Source organism: Neophocaena asiaeorientalis, unplaced genomic scaffold (assembly GCF_003031525.2).
Source record: "Neophocaena asiaeorientalis asiaeorientalis breed wild unplaced genomic scaffold, Neophocaena_asiaeorientalis_V1.1 scaffold550, whole genome shotgun sequence".
NCBI classification, from domain to species: domain Eukaryota; kingdom Metazoa; phylum Chordata; class Mammalia; order Artiodactyla; family Phocoenidae; genus Neophocaena; species Neophocaena asiaeorientalis.
The window spans coordinates 741,764-759,086 of NW_020173396.1; the positions used below are offsets into that span (position 1 = coordinate 741,764).

A 17,323-nucleotide genomic window follows, 5' to 3' on the forward strand; every position below is an offset into this window, starting at 1 on the left:
GTACTGCCAACGTCTTTCCACTGCACATCTTCAGTCCCTGTGCCCTAGGAAACCTAAGCATCCCTGCCTGAATTTCTAGTTAACATCAGTTTACTGTCAGATTTTGTCCCTCACCCCCGGATTCCGTGAGATTCCACTCTCACTGGGGCCAAGTTTCCTGACTAATTCCATGTTTGCCCCACCAGTCCTTCAAGTCCTTTGCTCCCCATCCTACCTCAGCTTCCTGGTCCAGAGTTTGCACATACAACAGAGGCCTATGTGTTTCATCTTTCTCCCCTCTGGAGACAGGTCTCTGGACAGGCCCTACCTGCTGTTCCCTACGGAGGACACTCCTTGCAATACCTTACTCACCAACATCAGGCTCCTCTATCCCTGACATCTCTCCCATCAGAGACCCAAGGATCTTAGAATATTTGTCCCTCCATCATGTCCCCAGCTCGGGTAACCAGTCCTAGGCCCTGGGTGGAGAAAGCTAAGGAGGGAAGGGGAAGAGAAGATCAGACCTCAGGTTCAAAGCTTCCAAGGAGGAGCTTTAGGAAAGAAGAGAGGACAGCAATCCTGGCTGGATAATCCCAGCCTCTTGCCCTTTCACTCTCCAACTCAACCATGATGAGGCTCTACTCTACCCACATCTACTGAAATTGCTCTTGATGAAGTCATTGGTGACCTTCCAACTGTCAAATCTGGCAGCCTTTTGAAAGTCTTCATCTTATTAAACTTCTCTGCAGTATCTGACAATGCTGACTACTCTTCTTGCGCCTCTGTTTTAAATTCCATGAAACGCTGGTAACAGTCAAATCTGTATTTCAGCCTTGACTTTTCTTTTAATTTCCAGTCTGTATTTCCCATTGCCCCAAATCAAATTCATTATATGCATTTCTAAGCCCGCTGCTCCTCTAGGGCTCCCTGAGCTGGTTGATGGCATTATCACCCACTCAGTCACCCAAACTGAAACGCAGGAATTGTTCCTGACCTTTCCCATGCTCCGCAGGGCATCAAATCTTCCGTTGTGGGCGTCCTAAAACAGCTGAGCTCTACGATCTCCTCTCTAGCCTCATCTTACTGTTTTAATTTAGGCCAAATAATTTCTCACTTGCATTATCATAATAACCTTACAATTGGTTTCTTCTGCATCTCCTTCAAGTTTATCTTTCATACCCGTGCTAGAGGTAATTTTCCCCAAACCAAACCAAACCAAAACAAACCTAACCAAACCCAAGCGAATGAAAAACAAATCTAACCATGTCATTTTTCTCTTAAATTTTTTCAAAATCTAGCCCCTCTTTCCCCAATCAACAAGGTGGGCATTCCAAATCCTGAGTATGGAACACAGTGTTTTTCACCATCTGGCCCCCTCCTCCTTCCTTTCCCAGCCTCGTCTACCACACTTCCCCAAGCTCTCTGCACCCACAGCTTACTCCATCCATGCTCAGTGGGAACGCTTCACTTTGTAATAAAGATGCCACAATTTTCGTGGCTATTATGCTTTTCTTCATGCTGCTCCTTCTATCAGAAACAGCTTCCCCTGCTTGTTGGTCTCATTCTCTCATATCATTCAAGATTCTGCTCAAATGTCACTTCGACAGAGAAGCTTTCCTTGATCACTCTTTCTAAAACAGCAACCCTTGTCACTCTCTGTTCCCTTTATTAACCTACTCTTTTTTTTATATTAATAGGTACTGCCACCTAATATATAATTATTTATCTCTCTGTTTATTGTTTGTCTCTGTGCTGCCAAGAGAGCAGGGATTTTGCCTAGTTCACCGCTGTGTCTACAGGGCCCACAACTGTGCTTGGCTCAGTAAACTTTCCTGAGTAAATGAAGTGTGCTGTATTTCCAGTTACCTTTAAGTCACAGTTTAGAGGACACTTTATGGTGAGACCTTCCCCCAGGCAGAGTTAATTAATGCTTTTGTGGCCCCCTCTTTGTACTTGATATATGTTTTTACTGTAACATTTATCAGTAATTATTTATTTTATGTCTTTGTCTTTCCAGCTAGGTACTTAAGGGCATGCATGTAGATGTTATATAGCCTGGAACATAACAGAACCCTGAGTGATACACTGCTCAATAAATGTTTGCTGAATGAGTGAATGAATCCTCACCTCTACAGTCCTGAGAGTGAAGTACATTTAGTTTCAGTTTAACAATGAGAAACTTGACCCTACCAGGTGCCTCTCCGTACTTTCTCTCCTGTACTAGAACAGGCCCTTATGTAGATGGGGGTAGTAGTACTATGAGACTAAATTCAACTCAACACTATAGAAAATAAGGTTGTAGTAATGGCCTTGAAGCCATGGTAGAGGGAAAAAGAATCAAGAAATCACTGCCATCTCTACAGGCTATGTATTTGATTATTTGTTTAATGCCTGCATCTCCACTGCAAACCTGGCTAGAATGTATGCTTGTAAAGAGCAAGGTCCTTGTCTGTCTGGCTTACTGCTAGATTCTCAGCACTTGGAACTATACCTGGCACAAAGTGGGAAGTCAAGAGATATCTGTTTAATGTTAAATAAATGAATCTCTGCAGCATTAATGGTGAGAAGACTTCCACATTTGCCTTGGGTTATGTTTTAAGATGATAGTCTATGAAAAACAGTTTGCAATATACAAAATTTCACTGCTCTCTATTCTTTCCAAGTATACCTACATGCTGTTTTTTCAATATTACAAAGCAACCAGCGCCTGCTAAACACAATGAAAGGTGGATCACAAAGAGAATAAGAGACAACAATTTATAAGTTAAGGCCCACATAGTGAAACCAGCCCATTTGCAAAAGAAAACCACAGAGAAATGCTTCATAAGTTGTCTAAAAGCAATAGGTAAGTAAAAATGTTTTTAGTGAATTGGAAAAAGTGAGGAAAGCTTCATTATATTAACTGAGATAAAACACAGTAGCTTAAAACATTTACTAAGTTAAAAAGTAAGGGTATATGAACTTGATGGGTTTTAAATTAACTTGGATACTCTCAATTAACGTTGTCTCTGTGCTTGGTCGGATCTCATCTGCCACTGTGCCTATCTCCTGGTTTATGTATATGTGTTACTGCGAATAAAACCCCATATTCTTAAAAGAAGTCTTGACACCTCCTTAAAAGTATATTTAATGTGCTATAGAAATGGGGTGATCAGGGGAAAAAAGCAGGAACATATTTGGTTGGAACAGAAATAGGGATCAGGGAAGGCAGGTGATGGGAATGCCCAAGACAACCAGCACTGTTTGGGCTGGGGCGCTTGAGAGGCTAATCCATCACCTTCAACAAACCCCGAGACCTCTTAGTAAGTGATTAGATTACAATGTAAGAATCAGGCCAGTCTTATCCATAGGGAATTATAAAGTAAGGATAAGAAACACATGGTCCCAGGCCCCATGTATTTATAACCTAAATGGAGGAGAAGAGAAACTGTCAAGAGAGCAGGACAGCTACACTTGCCCAAAGAGAAGTTAACAGTTTTCTATTATTAGGATCTTTGGAATTAAGAGAAAGTTAAGTTTTAAGCTGAAATACACAAAGCATCAGGATTTGTGAAATTAAGCTCTCCTTAAGTAGCTTCTATCCTAAGATGTCAAAACCAACTGCCAGGATCACTAATGGTAAGAAGCAGAAAACAGTGCAGGCAAAGTTAATGATAAACGTCCTTGTAGGTCTTGGTTCAAGTTTCATCTCTTTGAAAAGCTTGGCCAATACACTCAGGACTACAGTGATCTCCCTCCTCTCTGAACTTAGTGTCTTTCCATTCAGATACACTGGCTGCTTTATAAAGCCGGCTGGAGTTTCATGTCATAGCTCCGACCCAGGAGATACGGAACTGTCTCTGAACGGACATTACAGATACCATTTATTTTGTACTTATGTGCCAAACAATGTGCTAATGCCTGAGCTATGCACAGTACTCTGAGGATGGTAAGTGCATAAAAACACCTGGATGAGAGGGAGATCTGGTTTTGATTTACACCATCCTATTGATCAGTTATCTCGTTAACCAGGAAGGTGATCCCTGCTTCCTCATCTCTCCAAATGCATCTCTCCCAAAGCTGCTCATGCCCCAGATGGAGGACACAGCTTTGTTCAGGACTATGTGAGGAGTTTCATTTCTCTGTCGGAGGCTCCAAAAAATACTTTTTGAATGTAATTAGATCAACAGAGAAGATCTAAGAATAATGTACAAGTCAGGCAGAGAGGGCCAGGCCCGCTAGATGGTGCCAATTTTATAGTTTTTCCCACTCTACATGTATCCTAGTAACTGAGCATTGACCAGGCATCAGTGTGTAAAGGCACTGTCACCAGAAGAGCAGGTATAGGTCCCCAAAAACCACATTAGTCAAGGAGACAAAAAGCAAAGGCAGGAGACAAGATCCAGAGACCAGTTACTGGGAAGTCCCTCTCTGGGTCTAGGAAGTAAAGTGAGAAACCCAGGAGAACTGTGATAACTGTCCAGTAAGGAAAGATGCCTCCGACCTCACAGTGAGAGAGTTAACATCACACACCACAACAATTTAGTTCACTGAAACTACCTCAAAATACACTGAAATGATTAAACTGTCAATTCTCTGGGTGGATTTTCAAGTAGAAAACTACATAAAGCAAGGTGAGCGGGGGGACTCAAGATGGCAGAATAGAAGGACGCGGAATTCATCTCTCCTCACATATACATCAAGAATACATCTACAAATGGAACAATTCTCATAGAGCACCTGCTAAACATTAGCAGAAGACTTCGGACACCTAAAAGGACAAGAAAAATCCCCTCATAACCTGTAGGAGGAAAGAAAGAAGATAAAAAGAAAAGAGGAAGCAAAACAGGGATCAGCACCCCTGGCGGGAAGCTGAAGGTGAGAGGAGGTCCCCGCACTCAGAAAAACTCCCTCTCGGTGGGGAAATTAGCTGTGACAGAAAAGGACCTTTGGGGGATCAAAGGAGAATGCAGCAGACAGTCTGCAGAAGGCAGGACAAGGTAAGAACTACACAAGTGGTCTACATTGCAGCTCTAGCACATTCCAGCCTGAGTCCTGAGTTGCCAGTTGTGGAGGGCAGGGCTTGGTGCTGGAAAGTGGGATTTGGAGTGCGGACCCAGGAGGGGACAGCTGTTGGCTGTGAAAAGACAGCCTGAAGGGCCAGGAGTAAGGAGCTACACAACCAGGAAAGTCTGCGGGAAAAGTGCAGGACGCCATAGAAGCAAGGCGTCATTGTTGAGTGGCACGCAAGGGGCGGGGCCGCCATTACAACCCCTCTCCCCACCTGCTGGCTTCTTCCGCCTCCACAGGCACTGGGAGGGGCTCCCATCTGAGTGGGCTTGCCTGCCCCTCGGGTCAGGGTCTCCTACGCCCACCTGGGCTCAAGGGGCCTGAGCGCCACCCATCCCAAAGCCTCCTTGGGAATCAGCCCTGGGCTCCCCTGCCTGGGACGGAAGTGTACTGATGCTGGCAGGTGCTGAATGCTAAAGTGTGGGGTTGGGAGAGCAGATCAGGGAGAGGAGCTCTGTTGGCTGCGCAGAACACCAGAGGGGACGGGTGTCAGGGGATGCGTGGCTCCAAATGCCCCTAGGGGAAGTGTCATCTGCCTGGAAAGTGAGGCGTCATTGTTGAGTGGTGAGTGGTGGGGGGTTGCCCCTGCCCCCGCGTGCCAGCTCCTGCCTCCACCATCTCTGGGAGGTACTCCTGGCACAGCGAGCATGCCACAGTCTGTTGCAATGGCCTGCTGGTCCCTGCTGCTGCAGGCAACTCACACACACCCCAACTGTGCCCTCTGTACCCGACCCCAGCCCCAAGCAGCCACTGCTTTTGCTCCCTCTCAGCTGGGCAAGGAACAGATGCCTAAGGATGGCGCACAGGTGGATGCGGGGTCAAAACCAAAGCTGAGCCCCAGGGGCGGTGCGACTGAGGAAGAGGAATGGAAATCTTTCTGTGCAGCTGCACAGGCCATGGATTAAATCCCCAAGATCGGCTTGGTAAATCCCACATCTGTGGAATACCTGAACGGACAATGAGTGTTCCCACAACTGAGATTGGTCTGGCCTTCGCAGCAGTGGACTCTGGGGGCAAGAACATGGGCGAGTTAGGTCAGGTCAGGGTCTGAGCTGGCCCCACAGAGTCCACAGCAGGTCCAGAGACCAACCTAGAAGTACTGGAAGGCCTCCAGGGGAAGTGGGGACTGGCTCTGGTTCACTGGGGGAGCAAGGACACTGACAGAGCAGGCCCGAGGAAAATATTCTTATTACGATTATTATTTTTTGGGGTTTGTTTCATTTTGTTCACTTGTTGGTGTTGTTGCTTTTATTATTTTGTAACTTTTTTCTTTTTCTTTTTTTATTTTTTTGCGGTACGCGGGCCTCTCACTGTCGTGGCCTCTCCCGTTGACTTTTTTATTGTTTTTATGTGTATATTTTCTTCACTTTCTGGTTTATTGTTTGCTTTGGTTTTTATTTTTCAGTTTTTGTTACTTTACTCCTCACTGTTCTCATTTTTTAATTATTTTTATTTATTTATTTATTTATTTTTGGCTGCGTTGGGTCTTTGTTGCCGTGCGTGGGCTTTCTCTAGTTGCAGCGAGTGGGGGCTACTCTTTGCTGCTGTGCGCAGGCTTCTCACTGAGGTGTTTTCTCTTGTTGCAGAGCACAGGCTCTAGGCACGTGGTCTTCAGTAGTTGTGGCATGTGGGCTCAGTAGTTGTGGTGCACAGGCTTAGTTGCTCTGCGGCACATGGGATCTTCCCAGACCAGGGCTCGAATCCATGTCCCCTGCATTAGCAGGTGGATTCTTAACCACTGTGCCACCAGGGAAGCCCCTCATTTTTGAATTCTTTTGTTTGTTTGTTCTTTTTTCTGTGTGTGTGTGTTGTGTTGTTGCTGCTCTTTGTTTTTGCTTTTGCTATTTGTCTTGGGTTTTGTTTGTCTGTTTGTTTTGTTTTCTTTTTTTGTCCCTCTGGCTGCACTGTGCAGCTTGCAGGCTCTTGGCTCCCTGGCCAGGGGTCGGGCCTGGGCCTCTGGGGTGGGAGCACTGAGCCCAGGATGCTGGACCACCAGAGAACTCCTGGGCCCAGGAAATATTAATCAGTGTGAGCTCTCCCAAGGTATCCATATCAACATCAAGTCACAGCTCCACCCAACTGCCTGTAGGCTCCAGTGCTGGATACCTCATGCCAAACAACCAGCAAGACAGAAGCACAGCCCAACCCATCAGCAGATAGGCTACCTAAAGTTGAACTAGCTCATAGACACCCCAGAAAACACACCACATGACGTGGCCCTGCCCATCAGAGGAAAAAGATTCAGCTCCACCCACCAGAGCGGATGCACCAGTCCCTCCCACCAGGAAGCCTACACAAGCCCCTGAACCAACCTCACTCACCAGCGGGCAGACAACAGAAGCAAAAGGAACTACAAGCCTGCAGCCTGCAGAAATGAGACCATAAACACAGTAGGTTAGACAAAATGAGAGGACAGAGAAATATGTTGCAGACGAAAGAGCAAGGTAAAATCCCACAAGACCAAATAAATGAAGAGGAAATAGGCGATCTACTTGAAAAATAATTCAGAGTAATGATAGTAAAGATGATCCAAGATCTCAGAATTAGAATGGAGGCATGGATTGAGAAGATACAAGAAATGTTTAATAAGGACTTAGAAGAACTAAAGAACAAACAATCAGTGATGAACAACACAATAATTGAAATTAAAAATACACTAGAAGGAATCAATAGCAGAATAACTGAGGTGGAAGGACGGGAAAGTGACCTGGAAGACAGAATGGTGGAAATAACTGCCACAAAGCAGAATAAAGAAAAAAGAATGAAAAGAAAGGAGGACACTTTCAGAGACCTCTGGGACAACATTAAAGGCAACAGTATTCGAATTATAGGGGTACCAGAGAAGAAGATAAAGGAAAAGGGCCTTAGAAAATATTTGAAGGGATTATAGTAGAAAACTTCCTGAACATGTGAAAGGAAATAGACAATCAACTCCAGGAGGTGCAGGGAGTCCCATACAGGATAAACCCAAGGAGAAACACGCTGAGAAATATATTAATCAAACTAACAAAAATTAAATACAAAGAAAAAAATATTAAAAGCAGAGGGAAAGGCAACAAATAACTACAAGAGAATCCCCATCAGTTTATCAGCTGATTTTTCAGCAGAAACTCTGCAGGCCAGAAGGGAGTGGCAGGACATATTTAAAGTGATGAAAGGGAAAAACCTACAACCAAAATTACTATACCCAGCAAGGATCTCATTCAGATTTGATGGAGAAATCAGAAGCTTTACAGACAAGCAAAAGCTAAGAGAATTCAGCACCACAAAACCAGCTTTACAACAGATGCTAAAGGAACTTCTCTAGGCAGGAAACACAGAGCAGAAAAAACCCTACAAATACAAATCCAAAACAATTAAGAAAATGGTAATAGAAACATACATATTGATATTACCTTAAATGTAAACGGATTAAATGATCCAACCAAAAGTCATAGATTGGCTGAATGGATACAGAAACAAGACCCGTACATATGTTGTCTACAACAGACCCACTTCAGACCTAGGGATACATACAGACTGAAAGCGATGGGATGCAAAAAGATATTCCATGCAAATGGAAATCAAAAGAAAGCTGGAGTAGCAATACTCATATCAGACAAAATAAACTTTAAAATAAAGACTATTACAAGAGACAAGGAAGGACACTACATAATGATCAAGGGATCAATCCAAGAAGAAGATATAACAATTGTAAGTATTTATGTACCCAACATAGGAGCACCTCAATACATAAGGCAAATGCTAAGAGCCATAAAAGGGGAAATCGACAGTACCACAATAATAGTGGGGGACTTCAACACTCTACTTACACCAATGGATAGATCATCCAGACAGAAAATTAATAAGGAAGCAAAAGCCTTAAATGACTCATTAGACCAGATAGACTTAATTGAAATTTACAGGACATTCCAACCGAAAGCAGCAGAATACACTTTCTTCTCAAGTGCACATGAAACATTCTACAGGATAGATCACATCTTTGGTCACAAACCAAGCCTCGGTAAATTTAAGAAAACTAAAATCGTATCAAGCATCTTTTCCGACCACAAGGCTATGGGATTAGAAATCAATTACAGGGGAGAGACCGTTAAGATGGCGGAGGAGTAAGACGTGGAGATCACCTTCCTCCCCACAAATACATCAGAAATACATCTACATGTGGAACAGCTCCTACAGAACACCTACTGAACGCTGGCAGAAGACCTCAGACTTCCCAAAAGGCAAGAAACACCCACGTACCTCGGTAGGGCAAAAGAAAAAAGAAAACAACAGAGACGAAAGAATAGGGATGGGACCTGCACGTCTGGGAGGGAGCTGTGAAGGAGGAAAAGATTCCACACACTAGGAAGCCCCTTCACTGGCGAAGATGGGGAGTGGCGGGGGTGAAGCTTCCAAGCCATGGAGGAGAGCGCAGCAAATAGGGGTGCAGAGGGCAAAGCGGAGAGATTCCCACACAGAGGATTGGTGCCGACCAGCATTCACCAGCCTGAGAGGCTTGTCAGCTCACCCACCAGGGCGGGTGGGGGCTGGGAGCTGAGGCTCAGGCTCTGGAGGTCAAATCCCAGGGAGAGGACTTGGGTTGGCTGCATAAACACAGCCTGAAGGGGGCTAGTGCACCACAGCCAGCCGGGAGGGAGTCCGGGAAAAAGTATGGAACTACCTAAGAGGCAAGAGACCATTGTTTTGGGGTGAGCAAGGAGAGGGGATTCAGAGCATCACTTAAATGATCTCCAGAGACGGTGTGAGCCATGGCTATCAGCGTGGACACTGGAGATGGGCATGAAAAGCTAAGGCTGCTGCTGCAGCCACCAACAAGAAGCCTGTGTGTAAGCACAGGTCACTATCCACACCTCCTCTCCGGGGAGCCTGTGCAGCCTGCCACTGTCAAGTCCCATGATCCAGGGACAACTTCCCCAGGGGAACACATGGTGCACCTCAGGCTGTTGCAACGTCATGCCAGCCTCTGCCACCGCAGGCTTGCCCCAAGTTCCATATCCCTCCCTCCACCCCCAGCCTGAGTTAGCCGCAGCCCCCTAATCAGCTGCTGCTACTTTAACCCCATTCTGTCTGAGCAAAGAACAGATGCCCTCAGGCGACCTACACACAGAGACGGGGCCAAATCCAAAGCTGAACCCCAGGATCTGTGCGAACAAAGAAGAGAAAGGGAAATCTCTCCCAGCAGCCTCAGGAGCAGCAGATTAAATCTCCACAATCAAGTTGATGTACCCTGCATCTGTGGAATACCTGAACAGACAACGAATCATCCCCAAATTAAGGCAATGGACTTTGGGAGCAACTGTAGACTTGGAGTTTGCTCTCTGCATCTAATTTGTTTCTGGTTTGATGTTTATCTTAGTTTAGTATTTAGAGTTTATTATCACTGGTAGATTTGTTTACGGATTTGGTTGCTCTCTTCCTTTTTTTCTTTTTATATATATAGATATATATTTTTTTCCTTTTTCTCTTTTTGTCAGTGTGTATGTGTATGCTTTTTTGAGTGATTTTGTCTGTATAGCTTTGCTTTTACCATTTGTCCTAGGGTTCTGTCTTTTTTTTAGTATAGTTTTTAGCACTTGTTATCATTGGTAGCTTTGTTTTTTGGTTTGGTTGCTATCGTCTTTTTTGTCCTTTTTTATTAATTCTAATTTTTAAATTTTTAATAATTAAAAAAAATTTTTATTTTAATAACTTAATTAAATTTCTTTCTTTCTTTCTTTTTTTCTCGCTTTTCTTTTGAGCTGTGTGGCTGACAGGGTCTTGGTGCTCAGGCCGGGTGTCAGGCCTGTGCCTCTGAGGTGGGAGAGCCGAGTTCAGGACATTGGTCCACCAGAGATCTCCTGGCTCGATGTAATATCAAATGGCGAAAGCTCTCTCAGAGATCTCCATCTCAATGCTAAGACCCAGCTCCACTCAACAACCAGCAAGCTACAGTGCTGGACACAAGTATGGAACTACCTAAGAGGCAAGAGACCATTGTTTTGGGGTGAGCAAGGAGAGGGGATTCAGAGCATCACTTAAATGATCTCCAGAGACGGTGTGAGCCATGGCTATCAGCGTGGACACTGGAGATGGGCATGAAAAGCTAAGGCTGCTGCTGCAGCCACCAACAAGAAGCCTGTGTGTAAGCACAGGTCACTATCCACACCTCCTCTCCGGGGAGCCTGTGCAGCCTGCCACTGTCAAGTCCCATGATCCAGGGACAACTTCCCCAGGGGAACACATGGTGCACCTCAGGCTGTTGCAACGTCATGCCAGCCTCTGCCACCGCAGGCTTGCCCCAAGTTCCATATCCCTCCCTCCACCCCCAGCCTGAGTTAGCCGCAGCCCCCTAATCAGCTGCTGCTACTTTAACCCCATTCTGTCTGAGCAAAGAACAGATGCCCTCAGGCGACCTACACACAGAGACGGGGCCAAATCCAAAGCTGAACCCCAGGATCTGTGCGAACAAAGAAGAGAAAGGGAAATCTCTCCCAGCAGCCTCAGGAGCAGCAGATTAAATCTCCACAATCAAGTTGATGTACCCTGCATCTGTGGAATACCTGAACAGACAACGAATCATCCCCAAATTAAGGCAATGGACTTTGGGAGCAACTGTAGACTTGGAGTTTGCTCTCTGCATCTAATTTGTTTCTGGTTTGATGTTTATCTTAGTTTAGTATTTAGAGTTTATTATCACTGGTAGATTTGTTTACGGATTTGGTTGCTCTCTTCCTTTTTTTCTTTTTATATATATAGATATATATTTTTTTCCTTTTTCTCTTTTTGTCAGTGTGTATGTGTATGCTTTTTTGAGTGATTTTGTCTGTATAGCTTTGCTTTTACCATTTGTCCTAGGGTTCTGTCTTTTTTTTAGTATAGTTTTTAGCACTTGTTATCATTGGTAGCTTTGTTTTTTGGTTTGGTTGCTATCGTCTTTTTTGTCCTTTTTTATTAATTCTAATTTTTAAATTTTTAATAATTAAAAAAAATTTTTATTTTAATAACTTAATTAAATTTCTTTCTTTCTTTCTTTTTTTCTCGCTTTTCTTTTGAGCTGTGTGGCTGACAGGGTCTTGGTGCTCAGGCCGGGTGTCAGGCCTGTGCCTCTGAGGTGGGAGAGCCGAGTTCAGGACATTGGTCCACCAGAGATCTCCTGGCTCGATGTAATATCAAATGGCGAAAGCTCTCTCAGAGATCTCCATCTCAATGCTAAGACCCAGCTCCACTCAACAACCAGCAAGCTACAGTGCTGGACACACTATGCCAAACAACTAGCAAGACAGGAACACAACCCCACCCATTAGCAGAGAGGCTGCCTGAAATCATAATAAGGTCACAGACACTCCAAAATATACCACTGAACACGCCTGACCACCTGAAGGCCTGACCACCAGAAAGACAAGATACAGTCTCATCCACCAGAACACAGTCACCAGTCCCCTCTACCAGGAAGCTTACACAAGCCACTGAAACAACTTTACCCACTGGGGGGAGACACCAAAAACAGTTGGAACTATGAACCTTCATCCTGCAAAAAAGGAGACACCAAACACAGTAAGTTAAGGAAAATGAGAAGACAGAGAAACACACCGGAGATGAAGGAGCAAGGTAAAAATCTACCAGACCAAACAAATGAAGAGGAAATAGGCAGTATACCTGAAAGAGAATTCAGAGTAATGATAGTAAAGATGAAACAAAATCTTGGAAATAGAATGGAAAAAATACAAGAAACGTTTAACAAGGACCTAGAAGAACTAAAGGGCAAACAAACAATGATGAATGACACGATAATTGAAATTAAAAATTCTCTACAAGGAATCAATAGCCGAATAACTGAGGTAGAAGAATGGATGAGTGACCTGGAAGATAAAATAGTGGAAATAACTGCCACAGAGCAGAATAAAGAAAAAAGGATGAAAAGAATTGAGGACAGTCTCAGAGACCTCTGGGACAACATTAAAGGCACCAACATTCGAATTATAGGGGTCCCAGAAGAAGAAGAGAGAAAGAAAGGGACTGAAAAAATATTTGAAGAGATTATAGCTGAAAACTTCCCTAATATGGGAAAGGAAATAGTCAGTCAAGTCCAGGAAGTGCAGAGAGTCCCATACAGGATAAATCCAAGGAGAAACACGACAAGACACATATTAATCAAACTATCAAAAATTAAATACAAAGAAAAAATATTAAAAGCAGCAAGGGAAAAACAACAAATAACATACAAGGGAATCCCCATAAGGTTAACAGCTGATCTTTCAGCAGAAACTCTGTAAGCCAGAGGGAAGTGGCAGGACATATTGAAGTGATGAAAGGGAAAAACCTACAACCAAGATTACTCTACACAGCAAGGATCTCATTCAGATTTGATGGAGAAATTAAAATCTTTACAGACAACCAAAAACTAAGAGAATTAAGCACAACCAAACCAGCTTTACAACAAATGCGAAAGGAACTTCTCTAGGCAGGAAACACAAGAGAAGGAAAAGACTTACTACAACAAACTCAAAACAATTAAGAAAATGGTAATAGGCACATACATAATGATAACTACCTTAAACATAAATGGATTAAATGCTCCCACCAAAAGACATACACTGGCTGAATGGATACAAAAACATGACTTGTATATACACTGTCTATAAGAGATCCACTTCAGACCTAGGGACACATACAGACTGAAAGTGAGGGGATGGAAAAAGATATTCCATGCAAAGGGAAATCAAAAGAAAGCTGGAGTAGCAATCCTCATATCAGACAAAATAGACTTTAAGATAAAGATTATTACAAGAGACAAAAAAGGACACTACATAATGATTAAGGGATCAATCCAAGAAGAAGACAGAACAATTGTAAATATTTATGCACCCAACATAGCAGCACCTCAATACATAAGGCAAATGCTAACAGCCATAAAAGGGGAAATGACAGTAACACAATCATAGTAGAGGACTTTATCACCCCACTTTCCCCAATGGACAGATCACCCAAAATGAAAATAAATAAGGAAACACAAGCTTTAAATGAAATATTAAAAGAGATGGACTTAATTGATATTTATAGGACATTCCATCCAAAAACAACAGAATACACTTGCTTCTGAAGTGCTCATGGAACGTTCCCCAGGATAGATCATATCTTGGGTCACAAATCAAGCCTTGGTAAATTTAAGAAACTTGAAATCTATCAAGTATCTTTTCTGACCACAATGCTATGAGATTAGGTATCAATTACAGGAAAAAAATCTGTAAAAAAATACAAAAACATGGAGGCTAAACAACACATAACTCAATAACCAAGAGATCACTGAAGAAATCAAAGAGGAAATAAGAAAAACCTAGAAACAAATGACAATGAAAACACAACAACCCAAAACCTATGGGATGTAGCAAAAGCAGTTCTAAGAGGGAAGTTTATAGCAATACAATCCTACCTCAAGAAACAAATAACACCTCAAAGAAAAAACCTAACCTTACACCTAAAGCAATTAAAGAAGAACAAAAAAAACCCCCAAAGTTAGCAGAAGGAAATAAATCATAAAGATCAGATCAGAAATAAATGAAAAAGAAATGAAGGAAATGATAGCAAAGATCAATAAAACTAAAAGCTGTTTCTTTGAGAAGATAAACAAAATTGATAAACCATTAGCCAGACTCATCAAAAAAAAAAAAAAAGGGAGAAGACTTAAATCAATAGGATTAGAAATGCAAAAGGAGAAGTAACAACGGACACTGCAGAAATACCAAGGATCATTAGAGATTACTACAAGCAACTATATGCCAATAAAATGGACAACCTGGAAAAAATGGACAAATTCTAAGAAAAGCACAACCTTCCGAGACTGAACCAGGAGGAAATAGAAAATATAAACAGACCAATCACAAGCACTGAAATTGAAACTGTGATTAAAAATCTTCCAACAAACAAAAACCCAGGACCAGATGGCTTCACAGGCGAATTCTACCAAACATTTAGAGAAGAGCTAACACCTATCCTTCTCAAATGCTTCCAAAATATAGCAGAGGGAAGAATACTCCCAAACTCATTCTATGAGGCCACCATCACCCTGATACCAAAACTAGACAAAGCCGTCACAAAGAAAAACTACAGGCCAATATCACTGATGAACATAGATGCAAAAATCCACAACTAAATACTAGCAAACAGAATCCAACAGCACATTAAAAGGATCATACACCATGATCAAGTGGGGTTTATCCCAGGAATGCAAGGATTCTTCAATATATGCAAATCAAGCAATGTGATAAACCATATTAACAAATCGAAGGAGGAAAACCATATGATCATCTCAATAGATATAGAGAAATCTTTTAACAAGATTCAATACCCATTTATGATAAAAACCCTCCAGAAGGTAGGCATAGAGGGAACTTACCTCAACATAATAAAGGACATATATGACAAACCCACAGCCAACATCATTCTCAATGGTAAAAAAACTGAAACCATTTCCTCTAAGATCAGGAACCAGACAAGGGTGTCCATTCTCACCACTATCATTCAACATAGTTTTGGAATTTTAGCCACAGCAACCAGAGAAGAAAAAGAAATAAAAGGAATCCAAATAGGAAAAGAAGTAAAGTAAAGCTATCATTGTTTGCAGATGACATAATACTATACATAGAGAATCCTAAAGATGCTACCAGAAAACTACTAGAGGTAATAAATGAATTTGGTAAAGTAGCAGGATACAAAATTAATGCACAGAAATCTCTGGCATTCCTAAACATTAATGATGAAAAATTTGAAAGAGAAATTAAGGAAACACTCCCATGTACCATTTCAACAAAAATAATAAAATACCTAGGATAAACCTACCTAAGGAGACAAAAGACCTGTACGCAGAAAACTATAAGACACTGATGAAAGAAATTAAAGATGATACAAAGAGATGGAGAGATATACCATGTTCTTGGACTGGAAGAATCAACATTGTGAAAATGACTCTACTACCCAAAGCAATCTACAGATTCAATGCAATCCCTATCAAACTACCACTGGCATTTTTCACAGAACTAGGACAAAAAAATTCACAATTTGTATGGAAACACAAAAGACCCTGAATAGCCAAAGCAATCTTAAGAAAGAAACACAGAGCTGGAGGAATGAGCCTCTCTGACTTCAGACTATACTACAAAGCTACAGTAATCAAGGCAGTATGGTACTTGCACAAAAACAGAAATATAGATCAAGGGAACAGGATAGAAAGCACATAGATAAACCCACGCACATATGGTCACCTTATCTTTCATAAAGGAGGCAAGAATATGCAATGGAGAAAAGACAGCCTCTGTATTAAGTGGTGCTGGGAAAACTGGACAGCTACATGTAAAAGAATGAAATTAGAACACTGCCTAATACCATACACAAAAATAAATTCTAAATGGATTCAAGACCTAAATGTAAGGCCAGACACTATAAAACTCTGAGAGGAAAACATAGGCAGAACACTCTATGACATAAATCACAGCAAGATCCTTTTGGACCCACAAATGGGACCTAATGAAGCTTCCAAGCTTTTGCACAGCAAAGGAAAACATAAAGACTAAAAGACAACCCTCAGAATGGGAGAAAATATTTGCAAATGAGGCAACTGACAAAGGATTAATCTCTAAAATATACAAGCAACTCATGCAGCTCAATATCAATAAAACAAACAACCCAATCCAAAAATGGGCAGAAGACCTAAATAGACATTTCTCCAAAGAAGATATACAGATTGCCAACAAATATATGAAAGGATGCTCAACATCACTAATCATTAGAGAAATGCAAATCAAAACTACAATGAGGTATCACCTCACACCAGTCAGAATGGCCATCATCAAAAAATCTAGAAACAATAAATGCTGGAGAGGGTGTGGAGAAGAGGGCACCCTCTTGCACTGTTGGTGGGAATGTAAATGTAAATTGATACAGCCACTATGGAGAACAGTATGGAGGTTCCTTAAAAAACTAAAAATGGAATTACCATATGACCCACAATCCCACTACTGGGCATATACTCAGAGAAAACCATAATTCGAAAAGATACATGCACCCCAATGTTCACGGCAGCACTATTTACAATAGCCAGGACATGGAAGCAACCTAAATGTCCATCAACAGAGGAATGGATAAAGAAGATGTGGTACACGTATACAATGGATTATTACTCAGCCATAAAAAGGAATGAAATTGGGTCATTTGTAGAGATGTAGATGGACCTAGAGACTGTCATACAGAGGGAAGTAAGTCAGAAAGAGAAAAACAAGTAGCGTATATTAACACATATATGTGGACTCTGGAAAAATGG

At 42.2% G+C, this 17,323-nt stretch overlaps 1 protein-coding gene across 2 annotated transcripts in view; it reads right to left on the reverse strand.

Annotated features, from left to right (window-relative positions):
* The window catches only part of ARB2A (ARB2 cotranscriptional regulator A), a 431,289-nt gene that overhangs the window by 113,138 nt on the left and 300,828 nt on the right, over positions 1-17,323 (reverse strand). The gene's annotated exons all lie outside the window — the stretch shown is intronic.